General features: G+C 40.8%; 1 protein-coding gene across 3 annotated transcripts in view; it reads right to left on the bottom strand.

The window, feature by feature from the left end:
* Window positions 1-6270: 6270 nt before the first annotated feature.
* The window catches only part of LOC126469656 (uncharacterized), a 173167-nt gene continuing 159576 nt past the window's right edge, over window positions 6271-19861 (bottom strand). For all 3 annotated transcript variants that reach the window (XM_050096790.1, XM_050096789.1, XM_050096788.1), the window contains one exon: window positions 6271-8452. The gene's annotated coding sequence lies outside the window, so the exon portion shown is untranslated. The remainder of the gene's footprint in view (window positions 8453-19861) is intronic.

The raw sequence follows: 19861 nt of genomic DNA, 5'->3' as shown, positions 1-19861 counted from the left end.
TGGATCTGTGAAGGCAGAAGCTTCAGTGACAGTATTTCACGTGGTTTTAATCTCCAAACGAGTTGGATTACAAAGTTCGGACATTTCAGATTTCAGAGTAGTATTTTAATCATAACCCAATAAGCCATAAAGACAACTTACCTGTTATCTGTTAAACCCGATTGTGAGGAAGAGAATGAAACAGCACATTATTGTGTATACACATTTTGTTTAAAATTATATTTATGGAGAAAGAATATATATGGGAGAAACAATTTATCTACCGTTAAGTTTCCCTTATCTGCTAAGAGAGAGTTTGCAGCAGGGCATTCAAAAATATCATGTTTAGTTTTTATAGACATCATATTGGTTCAAGTTCACACTATCTTATTTACCACTGAATAATTTAATGAGTTCTTAGATTCTAATCTAAGGATGTCTATTATGATATGTTATACTATTCAAAGCTTTGAAAATACACTCCTGGAAATTGAAATAAGAACACCGTGAATTCATTGTCCCAGGAAGAGGAAACTTTATTGACACATTCCTGGGGTCAGATACATCACATGATCACACTGAGAGAACCACAGGCACATAGACACAGGCAACAGAGCATGCACAATGTCGGCACTAGTACAGTGTATATCCACCTTTCGCAGCAATGCAGGCTGCTATTCTCCCATGGAGACGATCGTAGAGATGCTGGATGTAGTCCTGTGGAACGGCTTGCCATGCCATTTCCACCTGGCGCCTCAGTTGGACCAGCGTTCGTGCTGGACGTGCAGACCGCGTGAGACGACGCTTCATCCAATCCCAAACATGCTCAATGGGGGACAGATCCGGAGATCTTGCTGGCCAGGGTAGTTGACTTACACCTTCTAGAGCACGTTGGGTGGCACGGGATACATGCGGACGTGCATTGTCCTGTTGGAACAGCAAGTTCCCTTGCCGGTCTAGGAATGGTAGAACGATGGGTTCGATGACGGTTTGGATGTACCGTGCACTATTCAGTATCCCCTCGACGATCACCAGTGGTGTACGGCCAGTGTAGGAGATCGCTCCCCACACCATGATGCCGGGTGTTGGCCCTGTGTGCCTCGGTCGTATGCAGTCCTGATTGTGGCGCTCACCTGCACGGCGCCAAACACGAATACGACCATCATTGGCACCAAGGCAGAAGCGACTCTCATCGCTGAAGACGACACGTCTCCATTCGTACCTCCATTCACGTCTGTCGCGACACCACTGGAGGCGGGCTGCACGATGTTGGGGCGTGAGCGGAAGACGACCTAACGGTGTGCGGGACCGTAGCCCAGCTTCATGGAGACGGTTGCGAATGGTCCTCGCCGATACCCCAGGAGCAACAGTGTCCCCAATTTGCTGGGAAGTGGCGGTGCGGTCCCCTACGGCACTGCGTAGGATCCTACGGTCTTGGCGTGCATCCGTGCGTCGCTGCGGTCCGGTCCCAGGTCGACGGGCACGTGCACCTTCCGCCGACCACTGGCGACAACATCGATGTACTGTGGAGACCTCACGCCCCGCGTGTTGAGCAATTCGGCGGTACGTCCACCCGGCCTCCCGCATGCCCACTATACGCCCTCGCTCAAAGTCCGTCAACTGCACATACGGTTCACATCCACGCTGTCGCGGCATGCTACCAGTGTTAAAGACTGCGATGGAGCTCCGTATGCCACGGCAAACTGGCTGACACTGACGGCGGCGGTGCACAAATGCTGCGCAGCTAGCGCCATTCGATGGCCAACACCGCGGTTCCTGGTGTGTCCGCTGTGCCGTGCGTGTGATCATTGCTTGTACAGCCCTCTCGCAGTGTCCGGAGCAAGTATGGTGGGTCTGACACACCGGTGTCAATGTGTTCTTTTTTCCATTTCCAGGAGTGTAGCTTCATAGCTGAAACTGCACAGTAATGAAAATAAAATAAAAGGAAGATGAAATCATCTTGGGCTTCCATCCAGATGGCTGCGTCCGAACTCCATGATGTTTCAATCAGTGTCATTCATAATCTTCAGTCAAAGATGTCAAACTAGCAATCTTCTAGTGAAGATGATGATAGTAACACTCATCAAAACATTGTGGAATTTCAACAGTCACACAGATGGAAGCTCAACAAGATTTTGTCAGCAATATGTGCCAGAAAAATTTACATTCAAATAAAATGATATTTTAATCTATCCAGTGACATCCATTGTAGTTCATTAGTTGGACAAAATAGACTTGGGTTAAGTCACTAGGAATTAAAACACAGCTCAATAATGAGAAGCAGTTGGAGCTGGGTATGCGCTAAGTAGAGGTTGTCCCAGAACCACCCTGGAAATACATATTACTTAGTTTACTGACTGAGGAGGATAAAACCATCAGCTAATGTTCCTGGTGCAACCACTCACTTGGCTTGGCTTATGCTATCCAATGCTGCTGTGTAACATTTAAGACTATCATTCACAGCATTTGATGAAGACAAATAAGTCAGTTGTCAAAATGGTGTGTAATTACTTACAAATGGAGAGTCTGACATGCAGATCACCGATTTCAAACAAGTTTTGCAAAGACATTATATCCTGAAAACAAAGAGACACATGTTTGACTTTTTGCTAGACACCCCCTAGGTTTTGACAAAAATCGAGGTCAAAGTTGATGACAGAAAATAATATTTTCAATGCTAGACACAGAAATACGGTCTAACAACAAACATTTTTATTACTATAATATGGGTTCCAAAGGTAATAATGTCCCAGTTATTAACATCGTTGTCTTTTCATGCTGTAATACAGGTACCCATCATTCTAGACATCTAGCAAAGTGAGATTGGCGGTTCAGTAATAGAGGCATTAGAATACCTAACCACTGGTCCGAGTTTGATTCTTGGTCAGGACTTTGTTTTCATTCCTTATTTTTTTCCATGTACCTGATAATATTCTGGTAATCTGAATACTTGTCTTTGCCTTTTTAAAGTAAAACATCAGGAAGTGTGATTAATAATCAAGTAAGTGTATACAATTTATTTACAGGTATTTTTATCATGATACATAGTACAAAATAAATATAAGGTATATTATTGCATAATCCAAGCTGATCAACTATTTGTGAGTGTTTGCACAATCACTGGGGCAAAACTTATCATGGAAACAGACAAAACATAAATATTTCTCACACTGTATGTATCAAAGCATATCTTGAAAGACAGGTGCAGACAACTGGTTATGAACCAATGAATGAATTTTGATAGCATCTGCCCTACCTTTTAATTCTCTGCTCTGCTGTGATGTAACATTATTTTGAGGTCACGCGACAAAATTCTTTACCTGTCAGAAGAAGTAAACTTCACACCGTTGACACAGAAGTATGCACTACAGGCCATTAAAATTGCTACACCACGAAGATGACGTGCTACAGATGCGAAATTTAACCAACAGGAAGAAGATGCTGTGATATGCAAATGATTAGCTTTTCAGAGCATTCACGCAAGGTTGGCACCGGTGGTGACACCTACAACGTGCTGACATGACGAAAGTTTCCAACCGATTTCTCATACACAAACAGCAATTGACTGGCGTTGCCTGGTGAAACGTCGTTGAGATGCCTCGTGTAAGGAGGAGAAACGCGTACCATCATGTTACCGACTTTGATAAAGGTTGGATTGTAGCCTATTGCGATTGCGGTTTATCGTATCGCGACATTGCTGCTCACGATGGTTGAGATCCACTGACTATTAGCAGAATATGGAATTAGTGGGTTCAGGAGGGTAATACGGAACGCCGTGCTGGACCCCAACGGCCTCGTATCACCAGCAGTCGAGATGACAGGCATCTTATCTGCATGGCTGTAATGGATCGTGCAGCCACGTCTCGATCCCTGAGTCAACAGATGGGGATGTTTGCAAGACAACAACCATCTGGACGAACAGTTAGAATCGTTTGCAGCAGCATGGACTATCAGCTCAGAGACCATGTGTGCGGTTACCCTTGACGCTGCATCACAGACAGGAGCGCCTGCGATGGTGTACTCAACGATGAACCTGGGCGCACGAATGGCAAAACGTCATTTTTTCGGATGCATTCAGGTTCTGTTTACAGCATCATGATGGTCACATCTGTGTTTGGCGACATAGCGGTGAATGCACATTGGAAGTGTGTATTCGTCATCGCCATACTGGCGTATCATCTGGCGTGATGGTATGGGGTGCCATTGGTTACACGTCTCGGTCACCTCTTGTTCGCATTGACGGCACTTTGAACAGTGGACGTTACATTTCAGTTGTGTTAAAACCCGTGGCTCTACCCTTCATTCGACCCCTGCGAAACCCTACATTTCAGCAGGATAATGCACGACCACATGTTGCAGGTCCTGTACGGGCCTTTCTGGATACAGAAAATGTTCGACTGCTGCCCTGGCCAGCACATTCTCCAGATCTCTCACCAATTGAAAATGTCTGGTCAATGGTGGCCGAGCAACTGGCTCATCACAATATGCCAGTCAGTACTCTTGATGAACAGTGGTATCGTGTTGAAGCTGCATGGGCAGCTGTACCTGTACTCGCCATCCAAGCTCTGTTTGACTCAATGCCCAGGCGTATCAGGGCCGTTATTATGGCCAGAGGTGGTTGTTCTGGGTACTGATTTCTCAGGATCTATGCACCCAAATTGCGTGAAAATGTAATCACATGTCAGTTCTAGTATAATATATTTGTCCAATGGATACCCATTTATCATCTGCATTTCTTCTTGGTGTAGCAATTTTAATGGCCAGTAGTGTATTTTGGAGGCACCACTTTCACTGTACAGGTCGGTGAGCATCATTATCTACGAAAGTCCTATCATATTGTGTCATGTCAGTTTGGCTACCCCATTAATTGAATACCATGCAAAATTTTTCCAAATCCCTCTGGAGAGCTTCAATCTCTTGAGCCACGGCCTCAATTTTCCGTTGGATCCTTGCAGAGATAAAACCACTGTAAGCATCAGTTTTCCGGATGCAGTGATAGAATATTGCACAATGTACAAGGGTGTGATTTCATTTACACAGCTTTTGTAGTATGTATCATGATGAAAATAGCTGTAAATACATTATATATACTTATTTGATTATTAATCATGGTTCTTGATGCTTTCCTTAAAAAAAGGTGAAGAAAAGTATCCACATTATCAGAATATTATCAGATACACATAACAAAATATCAATTGAAAACGAAACAGTAACAGAGAATTGAACATGGACTTAACATTGGACCCCATATTTTATTAACAAAAAAATAATACAATTTTCTGTCATCAACTTTGATCTGGATTTTTTCAAAAACTAGAGTGTCTAATGAAAAGGTGAAACGTGTGTACTTATTTTCAGTATGGAATGTCCTTGGAAAACTTGATCAAAATCAGTGTCATACCCTCACCTTGTTAGTAAAATTTCCATTGTGTGTGCCACCACCTCCCTCCCCCCACCAGGTGTAAGTGGTTCCTTGGATAAATGAAAATATTTTCTTTAAGTTACAGAAATAAGAAAAGAGGCCACTATAATTCAGAATATATCTTCATCTATCACAGCTCCTACTCTCAGAAGGCTCATGAGAATACTATAGTACAAAAAAGTTCTTAGCTTAGAGCAATCACATTTAGGTAAAAATGTACATGCTTTCTGACAGTCCGCTTTCATATTAATGCACTGGGTTCAGTGCATTTTCAATGAAAAAGACCGCATCCCTGAAACGCAATTCAAGAAAGTCTGAAAAAATACCTATAAGAAGTTGCCATAACCTCTACATTTAACTCCAAGCATTATCCAGCCAAGATCTCTTTAGTTGTTGAAATCTGTCACTGGCAAGGCTGGTGAACAAGATGGATGTTCCAAGTATTTATCTCTCAGTTTTCCCATTGCTAAAGTATTTATGACCACGAGTTAAGAGTTGTTATTAGTGTTAAAAATACTCATCTCTACTCTGGAATGATTTTAAAATTTTTGCAATTCTTTCACTCTCTCTAAATTACTTATTTTCATTATTAACTGCAAACTGTGCTTTGATTGTGCTATGAATTCATTATAATTTGAGAGATAACAACTTCCCTTAACTTATCTGAAAGGAAATATATTGCCATGTGGGTCTCCATAGGATGTATAACACACATCTTTAGGTCTATATATACTTGCAACTAGAAAACAATAAAACCTATGACAGAAGGTCTGCACTATTTCACATAACCAGTTGGTAAATACAAGTGGTGGGAATAGGAATTGCTATGTTATATCTGAGGTTAATAAAAAAATTTTTTGTACAAAATACAAAAAATATATATTGTGATAAAAATATAAGTTATACAGTCTCTTGATATGTACAAGTATAATTTATGTACAAAATACATAACCATCTCCCTCTCTGCTTGCAGTTTTCTCCTCTCTGTAATAATGTAATAGCTTTGTGCCACAAGACAAAAGGTAATTGATATTCTGAAAAATATACTGTTTTTATGATCCTGTTTTATACATGAACATTATTGCATGGGAACATTACTTAATGATGATGAAACTAGAGTTCACACATTAGATAAAAATGATAATCTGAAAGTAACTTATACAGTAACAGGTGAAATTTTGTGAATGAGGTGTAGCTGTACTTACAATGGAGTCAGCTTTACACTTTACACACAGAAAGACAAGGATTACATAATCACAATCACACCACAAATGAAACATTTGAGTTACTGGGTTCTACGTATCGGGGAAAAAAAGCACATTTTTACAGATATTTGACAGCATCACTCATAAGAAATATGAAATGCATTAGAAACAGAAATAGCTTTGATAATATTAAGGCAGACATGCTAAATCACGTGTAACTATTTCGTGTACCATCTAAATACTTCTCACTCATTCAAGAACTACTGGCTGATTCCAGCACCGCAGTGTGAGTATACGGAATATTAAGTACATGGTTTAGCATCAATACAAAAGTCAGACAAGAGGATGTCCTTCCTATAATCTTTTCTATCTGACTCTAGAAGTAGTCATACAGAAACTTCAAATATTGCCACACAACCTAGAGGCCTTGTTATTAATGACATGAATACAAATTACTTATCATATTCAGCAGGAAAGAAAATAACTTCAATAAATTATCAGCAATAGGCTTCAGTTTTGAGCAGGTACAGAACTTTCATTTTCATGGGTTCAATATTAATAGTACAAATTTCATGTCAAATGAAATAAAACTGATACCACTGGGCCATCTTATTTGACTATCTCAACAACTGTTTCAGCATTAGACAAAAATCAGCAAAAGTTCATGAAAGGGAGTAGGCCAAATGTAGATACTTTGACTAACACTGAAACTCAAATTGGCCTTGGGAAAAATTATCAGGATAGGTTCAGTAACACTAATCATTACTACAGGAAAATTAATGAAAAACAAAGGTTCTACGTGTGAATGCTCCAGTTCTATGGCACATTCAACAACAAATGCAAAAATGCTTATCCTATATTAAATTCTTAATAATAAATGTCTTCAAGAATATCAGCTAATCTCAACTTATACACTCAAAATTTACCAGACAGACAGTGGACAGTTTGCAACTGAAATCATTAATGTATTGCTGCTCACATTTCAAAACACGGTAGCCAAATTTCCAACTCGCGACAAAAGTTCTTTTGATATTTTGTGACAATGTAATGATAGCTGCAAAGAGCTTTCTGAAATAATATCAATGGTGGCCTTTTTCAGTCTCTTATTTAAAGAATGGTTCTCCTGTTCATTAACTAGGGTAATATATTTTGTGTCAGATTTATAAACATTTTCCAAGACAGCTCTATTATGGCCACCCTGTATATTTTAAGTCCAAGCAGTAACAGCCTCCATTAGTTACACAGAGGTGGACATTGTTGATGAGGTTGCTGTTTAATTTGATACATGGTACTGTATAATTTGCTTCAACTATATGAAAATTGGAAATTTCTGGTTCACAAAACTGTTCAATCTTGTTCCACGTCTGGTTTTATGCGCCATTTCTATATATAAGGGGAGGGGGCAGGCAGAGAGAGAGAGAGAGAGAGAGAGAGAGAGAGAGAGAGAGATCGAAGTTCCCACACACATCTTAGGTGAAAATTCATCTCAAATAAAACATCAGTCATACTGATTTCATCAAAATATTCCTAAAATTATTTTTCATTCACTTAAATATCACACTTTTAAGGCATCAATTGTACTCAAACACGGGGATTGTTGCACTAAATCAACATTTCTTAAAAAATTACAATTTCATAAACATATAAGGCACTATGTGTTACACAAAATCATTTTGGTCAGTGTGGCCACATGGCCGGGTGGGGGCGGGGGCACATTATTGAAGACGGGGAGTACACAGACTCGTTAACTTCATCACAATCGACTGTACATTTCTCAAATCACACTGTCATAATTGTTTACAAATTCTTCATGCCTTTAGGTATTCCACGGTAAGCTCCTCGCATCCTGGAACATAAAGATTACATTTTAAAAGGGACATACAAAAAACACAGCTGCTACGAGTGGCGTTCAGTAAGTAATGCAAAACATTTCTTCTCCGCCCAGTTTCAGTTGAAAAATGCGGAGTTTGTCGAGTGACATCACGGAATATTCCTGCTTCTGCCTTACAGTTTCACGAGGTTCTAATACATTGCAGCACTACATATAGCCTTCAAAATGGTGCTTTCTAATGGAGTTGCATTCCGTGCAGAGAGCTGTAATGAGTTACTTTTGATGGAAAACCAAAGCATCACACTTATTCTTAGGCACTTGCAGAGTGTCTACAGAGATCTAGCAGTGAATAAAAGCACAATGAGTCAGTGGGTGTCATCACTGCAACAAGCTCATGCAAACCCGTCAAATGTCCCGCATGCTGGTGGGCCCTACACAGCTGTCACTTCTGCAATGTTGGCACGTGTGGATAATCTCATTCAAGGTGATCAATAAATCACAATGAAACAGCTCGTTGCTCAGCTGGACGTCTCTGCTAGTAGTGCCGGTACACGTATCCATCAGTTGGGGTACTCAAAAGTGTGTGCTCACTAGCTTCCTCACGGCATAACATAAGGCCACAGACACTTTCCAACTTTCATCTGTTTGGCACGACGCAGGATGCACTCCACGGGAAGCGGTACGTGGGTGACGCGGAGATTATTGGTGCGGCAAGGCACTGGCCCCAAACGTCGACCTTCCGGTAAGGTGGCATAAGGCCGCCACAAAAGTGGGGAATAATATTGTGTATTAGAATCCTGAAAAAACTGACCTGCTTTCATAAAAAAATGAGATGCATTTCTTACCGAATGCCCCTCGTATTGTTTGGCTACGATCGGCAGCAATATAGTGGCTCACATTAAAATACTTGAGTGACGTTGAATGGTGATTGAAAGCTTATTAAAAAGTGATCGAACCGTGTAAATTACACTACAGTATATAGTTTGTTGAAATTAATCTTTACGAATGAACATAACATCTACATAATGGAAAGAGTAAAGGTTACAACTTGCCTTATAATTGAGGTGTTGAGAGAATGATAGGCACATAAATGAGTTGAAAAATGTCGTTAAACTTTCAGACAAACTCTCGTTCAGAGCTAACAGAATACACACGTACGTACACCTGCACGCCAACATTGACCCGGCCGATTACACTGTACTGGCACCGCTGTGCAGGTACAGTGCAGTCGGCTAGGATATGAAGCTGTGCAGGTGTAGGTATAAGTGTATGTGTATTCTGTTGGCTATGAAGAAGGATTTGTCTGAAAGATTAGCAACGATTTCTGTCTTGTTTGTGTACATATCGACTGCTCGACTATATGATGATTTGTCACCTTCACTCCTTCCATTATCTATACTCCACCAAGAATATACCACCTACAACCACACAGCCTTCCTCACCCTTCAAAAGAAAAACCTTTTCTACAGTGTTGCCATGAATAACTCACAAATTGTTTTTTCGAGTGCTAGAGGAACTGCACCACAGTAAAATAATTGCAGTTAAAGATTGTCGTACAACACAGAATACAAATAAAAGATACACACGGAATGCTCGCAATGATAATAGTGAACTGCAGCGAGGTACGACACACCTGATCACGAGCAATCTTCTTTCATTTGTTTCAATATAAGCACGTATAATGGTTTTTGTGGTCACAAAGCATTATGAGCATTGGCAGTCCGACCGGTGATGAACTCGTGACAACAGGAGAGGGGTTGCGGAGGATGATTCTGGGTGAACTTCCTATTAGTCAATATCCATTACATATACTACCTTTCTTTGACCCACCCAGACAACCGTGCGAGCTGAAGTGCCACTTCCAAGACAGACAATTGTGCTCGCCCCAAACTGAATTTGTCTAACACATCAATGAGGGGGTTCAGTTCCCTGGCCAGCCTAGATGTGGTTTTTAGGCACTTTCCCACATCCTGCTAAGTAAATACTGGGCTGGTACCTAAGTCCCGCCTCAGTGACACAATTTGTGAACATTCAGAAAAACTTTCGCTCACATCCACATGAATAATACTACGTGCAGACAGTTGGGGTGCACAAACTCTGCTCTGGGAGGTAATGGGGTGGTGACAGGAATGGCATCTTCCATCCCTTAAATTAACCTTGCCAAGCCTGTAAATGACCGTGCTGACCCCTCTGCCAATGTGGGTCAAAGGCATGAGAAAAAGAAGATTTTATCTTTCTTCACACTGATACTGAATTGTCTGGTGGGACAACAGGATGCAAGTTCAGTTCTCTAAGATACACTATGTGATCAAAAGTATCCGGACACCCCCAAAAACATACATTTTTCATATTATGTGCGTTGTGCTGCCACCTACTGCCAGGCACTCCATATTAGCAACCTCAGTAGCCATTAGACATCATGAGAGAGCAGAATGGGGTGCTCCACGGAACTTGTGGACTTTGAACGTGGTCAGGTGACTGAGTGTCACTTGCGTCATACATCTGTATGCGAGATTTCCCCACTCCTCAACATCCATAGGTCCATTGTTTCCGATGTTATAGTGAAGTGGAAATGTGAAGGGACTTGCACAGCACAAAAGTGTACAGGCTGACCTGTTGACTGACAGAGACCGCCGACAGTTGAAGAGGGTCATAATGTGCAATAGGCAGACATCTATCCAGACAATCACACAGGAATTCCCGGTATTCCAAACTGCATCAGGATCCACAGCAAGTACTATGACAGTTAGGCGGGAGGTGAGAAAACTTGGATTCCATGGTCGAGCAGCTGCTCATAAGGCACACATCACGCTGGTAAATGCTAAACGATGCCTCACTTGATGTAAGGAGCATAAACATTGAACAACTGATCAGTGGAAAAAACGTTGTGTGGAGTGACGAATCACGGTACACAATGTGGCGATCCGATGGCAGGGTGTAGGTATGGCAAATCCCCAGTGAACATCGTTTGCCAGTGTGTGTAGTGCCAACAGTAAAATTTGGAGGTGATGGTGTTATGGTCTGGTCATGTTTTTCATGGAGGGGGCTTGCACCCTTTGTCGTTTTGCATGGCACTATCACAGCACAGGCCTATATTGATGTTTTAAGCACCTTATTGCTTCCCACTGTTGAAGAGCAATTCAGCGATGGTGATTACATCTTTCAACATGATCGAGTACCTGTTCATAATGCACGGCCTGTGGCAGAGTGGTTACACGACAATAACATCCCTGTAATGGACTTCCCTGCGCTGAGTCCTGACCTGAATCCTATAGAACACGTTTGGGATGTTTTGGAATGCAGACTCTGTGACAGGCCTCTCCGACCGACATCGATACCTCTCCTCAGTGCAGCACTCTGTGAAGAATGGGCTGCTATTCCCCAAGAAACCTTCCAGCACCAGACTGAACGTATGCCTGTGAGAGTGGAAGCTGTCATCAAGGCTAAGGGTGGGCCAACACAATATTGAATTTCACCATTACCGATGGAGGGCACCACGAACTTTTAAGTCATTTTCAGCCAGGTGTCCGGATACTTTAGATCACATAGTGTATTTTTCTTTGAGAGGGGGAGGAGAGTGGCTACCCTCACCCAGCTCTCACTGGGTATGCCCTAAGAGTCCAACCGTAATTGCAACCATTACTGCCACAGAACTTCAAAATATGTTTAAGACTGAGCATGAGAGTGCTGTTTCATGGAAAGAAATTATCTCATTTTATTTTATTACTTGATGTGTTCTGATTTGTATCTGTTTTTACAGTATAGTCAAGATGATACACATAATAAGATATGTCCCATTTTTTCTGGCTTGCTACTGAGTCATTATAACTTGAAGATTTCACGCAAATAGTGATTCAAATCATATGAGTATTTGTGAATAAGTGGTGCAGCCTCACTACAACTGATGAATAACATTTTTTTTTATTTTTGCCGCATTCAGCATATTTGATTTTCAAAATGTCCTTCACCTGCAACACTGTAAATGTTTCCTTTGAAAAGCTCTGTAAGACAGTTTTCTCTCTTTCATGAAACACAAAACACGGGTCCCATTTCTACTGCAGGCAGTACAATACGAATTAACTTCAGACCACTCTTCTGTTACCCAAGGCTCCTCTCAATGCAGGATGGAGTGGGGGGGGGGGGGGGGGGGGGAGGTTACTCCCCACTGAGCTAAGGAGTAAGGGAGTAAGGGAGAAATGTGAAAGACAACAATTTTGAGACAGAAAAAAATTCAGAAAAATTTTTAGTACTTTCTGTGAAATATTCAGTAACACACTAACAATTATGTAACAATCAATGGACAAAACCGGTCAAAGTCAGAGAAAAATTAACTGAAATGAAAGTAACTGACAACTGGAAACACGCAGCAGTGTAGAACTGCAGTAAGTGATTAACTTCAGGAAAGAAATTATATTATCTGATGACTTGTTACATATCAACCCAACAGTCTTCTCAAAATGCCTTCAGAGTATGGACACTATGAATACTGATAGTTTCACTTTCATATGGAAAAAGTTGGAAACCTGATTTTTTGGGTTGTGCAAATTATCGGGAAACCAAATTTACATAACAGCACCCATGAACAGAAATATACTGATGATAAGGGGTAACAGATTACGTGTCAGTTCCAGGGAAACACGTTCAACCTGTCCACACACACAGGCCAGTAGCATTATTGTGACCATTGCCAATGATCAATGCCAATGTGCAATAACCACACTCAGATGGCAAATGGTAGTACTAGCAGTGGAGGGCATATACCAGGTGTACCGGTATGAAATGAGCGTTTAAGATACAAATGTGTCGATAGGGAACATTTGTTGTGAACGAGCCTTAATTTTTTTTTTGTTTGGTTGGTATGACACCTGTCAAAGATATTTAGTATACATCAAATCATGGAACAAACATCATCATATGTTTTCATCATGTTAACAATGTTGAATTTTGTACCAGAAAATAATGATTTGCAGAAAGCATTAATTTTCTGTTTTCATTTGAAAAAGAGTGCTGCAGAGTCGCATCGAATGCTTGTCGAGGCATATGGTGATCATGCTCTATCAGAAGCAACATGCAAAAGATAGTTTCAACGGTTCCAAAATAATGATTTTGATGTAAGAAATGAAGAACGTGGAAGACCACCAAAAGAGTTCGAAGACGCCGAATTGTAAGCAATATTGGATGAAGATGATACTCCGAGTCAGAAGCAAATGGCAGCAATGCTAAATGTTGCACAACAAACAATTTCTGACCGTTTGAAAGCTATGGGAAGCATCCAAAAGTGTGGAAAATGGGTGCCACATGAATTGAATGAAAGACAGATGGAAAACCAAAAAACCATTTGTCAAATTTTGCACCATAGTTCTAAGGTCAGAAGAAGGCAACAGCATACCACCACCAACAGAACCATGCCTAGCGAAACACTATCATTCAAAACAGTCTTCAGAGTGACGACTGCTTTACTATCTCCAAGAAAATTAAAACAGCAAACTGGAACAAATTGGTCAGAAGCTCAGAAACGCCAGCACTCTGATGCAATGAAAAATTATTGGAAAAACTGGAAGCTAAATGATAAGTAGCTACTTATGTGGTTCATAGGGGGACCTAATTGAGTAGAAATATGAAAATTGCTGTAATTTTTTTTTAATTTTTTTTTTTGGGGGGTGGGGGGGGGGGGGGGGAGGTAATTGTGCAGCAGTTTTAAAGCTAAAAAAAACTATTATAATAGCAACCCAATGTCTACACAACGCCTGTCTGCATGTTTTCCAGCACATGCTGTAACTTTGGATTAGAAATAGACTGTTCAAACTGTTATGACCCATCTCCATGTCTTACACAGTTTGTGTTTTTCATCAACTTCTTCTTCATTCTCCTCTTCTCCCTCCCCTCCTCACCCCTCCCCTCTTTTTGTCCACAGGAAACCTCTGATTACAGCCAGCAGTAGTTTTCTGTCTCAAGGAACAATGCAGCATATGTACACTGTCCAGTCTGTCAGTAGACCTTGAAGGATCATTTCAAGCTTAAACCATACATGCACTGTCACTTCATAGCAAGAAGGCTCATAAACACAGGAAGTTTCCTGTCGAGTTGGAATACACCACAGTGACACCTCATCACTCGAATATGTTTTGCTTTTATTTGAGAGGAAAGTAAGTTATTTAGTTCCAAGAGGCTGCTTCTTAAAATCCATAGTTGCCTCAGTGCCAGTTTTGGATAGTGCCCTTTTGCCACATATGTACGGTATAGTTTGGCCATGGTGGCACGCGAACAGTTTACAAACTTATCCATTTCAAAATGCTTCCACCCTTGACCCGAAAACCAATGATTATGCCCTTTTGGACATCAGATAAATCACTCTGTTTACACATTAGGACAATGACTGCACTCTTTCCTGCATCCTGAACAAACTTTACCAGGTGTACCGGTATGAAATGAGGGTTTTTTTTTTTTTTTTTTTTGTGAAAATGAAACACTAATTTTGAATTGAAAAGTAAAAACATTTTATTCAAAGTACTGACCATTGCTTTCTATACATTTTGACCACCTTTTTGGCAATTTGTGGACACCACGCCAATCAAACTATACCGTACATGGCAAAAGGGCACTATCCAAAACTGGCAATGAGGCAACTACGGTGGACGATGGGCCTCAGATGACAGGGGTGAACAGCAGCTGTGGGGATGCGTACGGGCGAACAGACGTGCAACAACTGTTGAGCAGCTGACCACCCAGATGAACCGAGTGGCCGTTACAGTGCACGGGCCCCTGCAGCAGGTGCCTGGTTCGTGCACCCGTGCTAACTGTTGTTCATCGGCGATGAAGGCCGGAATTTGCACACCGATACCGCAACTGGATGTTCACTGAGTGATGACAGGTGGCCTCTTCAGATAAACCACAATTTTATGCTCTATTGGACAGATGGCCATAGGCATGCAGTGTGTGAAATGTATGAAAGCAAACACCCTGCAACAACCATGGGAAAGATCTACACAGGAGGAGGAACATTATTGCACGGGGAATGTTTTTGTGGCATTCCCTGGATGATCTCATCATTCTATAAGGCACAATGAATAAATACAAGTATGCATCTAACCTCCGGGACCATGTCCACCCCTACATGCAGTTTTCCTTAGCACAATGCCATTTACCAGTAGGACAACACAATGTGTCACACTGCTCACAGTGTATGTGTGTGGTTTGAATTGCAGCAGGATGAGTTTAGTACTCCTCTGGCCACCAAACTCCTCAGATTTAAACACAGTCAGGAATCCGTGTGACCACCTCTATCGAGATGTTTGCGCTACGGATCCCCGACCGAGAAATCTAGCGCAGCTGGCTGCAGCACTGAAGTTGGCACGGTCCAGATCCCTGTCGGTACATTCCTGAACCTCACGGACACTCTTCCTGCACGTCTTGGGCTGGAAAAGCTGCTTACTCGGGCTTTTGACAGGTGATCACATTAATAGGACTGGACAGCGTATTTTGTAAAATGAGTAAGACATAGACCACGATTTACCTAACTGAAGTGAAAGCCAGTCGGTTTGTGTAATCATCTGTTGTTTCTGTGGAAGTTGAATCATCTGTTGTTTCTGTGGAAGTTGACTACATCTATGTCCAGATTATCTTCCTGAGAACAGAAGCAGCCGATTACAATATACCACTGCATCCAAAGAGGTTTTGTTTTGCAACAGAATAAATTACATTATTATCTGACTGTATTGTACTATACAGATATGTCCTCCTTAATGCTGACAGATATCTGTAATTTAATGGCACCAGTAATGACTGGTATAACTGCTAAAAATGAGTTTTGCATCATTTGCACCATCTGCATATCTGCAAGTGGTTGTGAGCTTATATTTAAAAGGAGCAGGGATTTTAAGAAGCAGCCTCTTGAAACTAAATAACTTATTTTTCTCTCAAATAAAAACAAAACATATTCAAGTGATGATGTGTCACTGTGGTGTATTCCAACTCGACAGGAAACTTCCTGTGTTTACGATCCTTCTTGCTATAAGTGACAGTGCATGTATGGTTTAAGCTTGAAATGATCCTTCAAGGTCTACTGACAGACTGGACAGTGTACATATGCTGTATTGTTCCTTGAGACAGAAAACTACTGCTGGCTGTAATCAGAGGTTTCCTGTGGACAAAAAGAGGGGAGGGGTGAGGAGGGGAGGGAGAGAGGAGAATGAAGAAGAAGTTGATGAAAAACACAAACTGTGTAAGACATGGGGATGGGTCATAACATTTTGAACAGTCTATTTCTAATCCAAAGTTACAGCATGTGCCGGAAAACATGCAGACAGGCGTTGTGTAGACATTGGGTTGCTATTATAATAGTTTTTTTTTAGCTTTAAAACTGCTGCACAAACACCCCCCCCCCCCCCCCCCCCGCCAAAAAAAAAAAAAATTAAAAAAAAAATTACAGCAATTTTCATATTTCTACTCAATTAGGTCCCCCTATGAACCACATAAGTAACTACTTATCATTTAGCTTCCAGTTTTTTCAATAATTTTTCGTTACATCAGAGTGCTGGCGTTTCTGAGCTTCTGACCAATTTGTTCCAGTTTGCTGTTTTAATTTTCTTGGAGATAGTAAAGCAGTCGTCACTCTGAAGACTGTTTTGAATGATAGTGTTTCGCTAGACATGGTTCTGTTGGTGGTGGTATGCTGTTGCCTTCCTCTGACCTTAGAACTGACAGCCGACTCGGCCGGCTGTAGGGTGACCTACAGTTCAATAAGGATTCTGGAATGTAGTGCAACTTGGCATTTTCCCCCATCAACCAACATTGCCTGCAGTGAAAGAAATGATAATCGATAGATAAAAATCCTAGGATCAACTGGGGATTCAATCTGATTTTTTTTTTTTTTTTGGACACATCAATGTTTGCAAACCGCCTTAGTCTGTGTCACCTGGCCACCAAGAGCTGTTGCAGGACGATTGATTCACGGATCCAGTTATATGGCGCCTTCCGTGTATAGCGATTTTACGACTATGATGAGTGGGGCCTGAAGATGGCATCAATGTAATGCCGAAACTGGTAGCACATAGAAGTTTATAAAATAAAATAAACTTCTACAAATCATACGGCTGTTGGTAAATTATTGCATCAAGAAGTTCATGCCAGCTGTCATCCCACGATCCATAATAGATCAACGAAGATTTTGGATTTGTAGTCTTGCACTTTATCACAGAGCCACCAAGGCAAGAAAATGGAATCTAAAACCTTATTTTGAAATTTCTCTCTTTCAGAATTTAATTTTCTTCAGTCTTCATCTCTTTCAGACTGCTTCCAATTTCTTGGAGCGGCTTGTATCAGGGAGATTTTTTTCCATTTGATATGTTTGAAAGTTTTCTTGCATAACCTTTTTTCATATATGTGAACCAGTTGGCTGTAATAATGTCATTCTAAGTTTTCTCAAAAGTTGCAAATACATTGCTAAAAACTGTAACTTTAGATTATACATTGTTACCTACAACTGGCAGAAGACATGCTTTGTTGCTGCTGCACATTTTTCTAGACTTTGACCAAGAAACTCATGTTGAGGTGACTCTTCTTTGGTACGCCAGTGTAGAAGTTGGCACAGAACAGCTAAGTAAAAAAGCCATGCAATTTGCATATGTATTTATATGTAAAAAGCTGATTTCAGAGTTTTCTACTTTGTGAGACTGTGGATGCAAAATTTATGTGCTGATTCGAAGTTCTGGATTCGCATATTCTACTGTCACAGTGCTTCTGCATAATCTTTCACCAATTGCAACAATACCCGCTTTTACTGTGATATATTGAGAAATTTCGAACATTCATGAGTTTTGTGATAAATTCCTACTGTTATCGTCAATTGTATGCTTTAACTTATTTGTGCTCTTTTAAAATTTCTGAGAACAATAGGTCTATCCTTGTTCAAAACAATAGTTTTCTAATGTCATTGTATAATTACACGAGGAAAAGGTTATTTTTGAGAATCTCTTGACACTTACAAAACTACCAGGTGTAGAAGTATGAAACTGGAATTTCCCTGTAGATGGTGCTAGCAGTCAGTGTAGTGCCCATGAGACTGCATCTGCAGTGCTATCTGCTTTCTGTAATGGCTGACGACGAATGTCAACGAACAGTAACCCAAATTCCATACATTGGTATCTCTTTCAAACCCATAAACATGTCAAGTTTTGTGCCTACAAACTACGATTTGTGAACAGCATTGTTTTTCTGTTATCACTTGAAGAAAACTGCTCCAGAATCTAATCGAATGCTCGTCAAAGGTTTCGGCGAACATGCTCTTGGGAAAGCACTGTGTCTCGAGTGGTTCAAAAAATTCAAAAGTGATCAATTTGATGTGAGAAACAACGAGTGCAGAAAACCAATAAAAAAGTTTGAAGACAACGAATTGCAGGTCTTATTGGATGAATATGATCCTCAGACTCAACAGGAACTTGCAGAACAATTGGATGTGACACAGAAAGTCATTTCTCTCAGGTTGAAAGCTATGGGAAAGGTGCAGAAAGTGGGGAAAAAGGGTTCCGCACAAACTGAATGAAAGACAGCAAATAACTGGAAAGACCACTTGTGAAATGCTGCTGCCCAGATACAAAAGAAAGTAGTTTCACCATCAAATAGTGACAGGTGATGGAAAATGGATCCTGAGCATTGCAAATCGTGGGCGAATCCTGGAATACCATCGACATCCACTGCAAGACTGAAACACTTTGGAAAGAAGACAATGCTCTTTGTTTGATGGGATCAAAAGGGTGTCATATATTATGAGCTGCTAAAACCTGGTGAAAACATTAACACTGATTGCTACCAACAGTAAATGATCGATTTAAATCAAGAATCATATGAAAAATGACCAGAATATGGAAAAAAGCAACACAAAGTCATACTGCTCCATGACAACGCCCCATCACACACAGCAAAACAGGTCAGAGAAAGGATCAAAGTACTCTGCTGGCAAATGTGGCTTATTCCCCAGACTTGGCTCCATCCAATTATCACCTATTTGCATCACTGGGACATGCTCTCACTGAACAATGCTTCAATTTGTATGAGAATGTATGAAAATGGCTACTTGAGTGGTTTGCTTCAAAAGAGGAACTTACCTTTTTTTTTTGAGTGGTGTTCGTAGCCTGCCAGAAAGTTGGGAGAAATGTATAAATAGCAATGGAGATTATTTTGCATAAAATATTGTTTATCAGTTTCAAACAACAGATGTGTAATTATTGCAGCAAATTCCAGTTTCATACTTCTACACCTGGTATATTTTCGTAAGTTATCAGTTGGTTCAAGAATCATAAAAGAAGATTGTATACATGGAATAAGCCTGGAGATACTGAGAGGTTTCCGATAGATTATATAATGGTAAGACAGAGATTTAGGAAAGAGGTTTTAAATTGTAAGACATTTCCAAGGGCAGATGTGGAC

The sequence above is a fragment of the Schistocerca serialis genome, chromosome 3 (genome assembly GCF_023864345.2).
Source record: "Schistocerca serialis cubense isolate TAMUIC-IGC-003099 chromosome 3, iqSchSeri2.2, whole genome shotgun sequence".
NCBI classification, from domain to species: domain Eukaryota; kingdom Metazoa; phylum Arthropoda; class Insecta; order Orthoptera; family Acrididae; genus Schistocerca; species Schistocerca serialis.
Note: the sequence above shows the minus strand (reverse complement) of the source record. Positions and strands in the feature narration are given on the sequence as shown.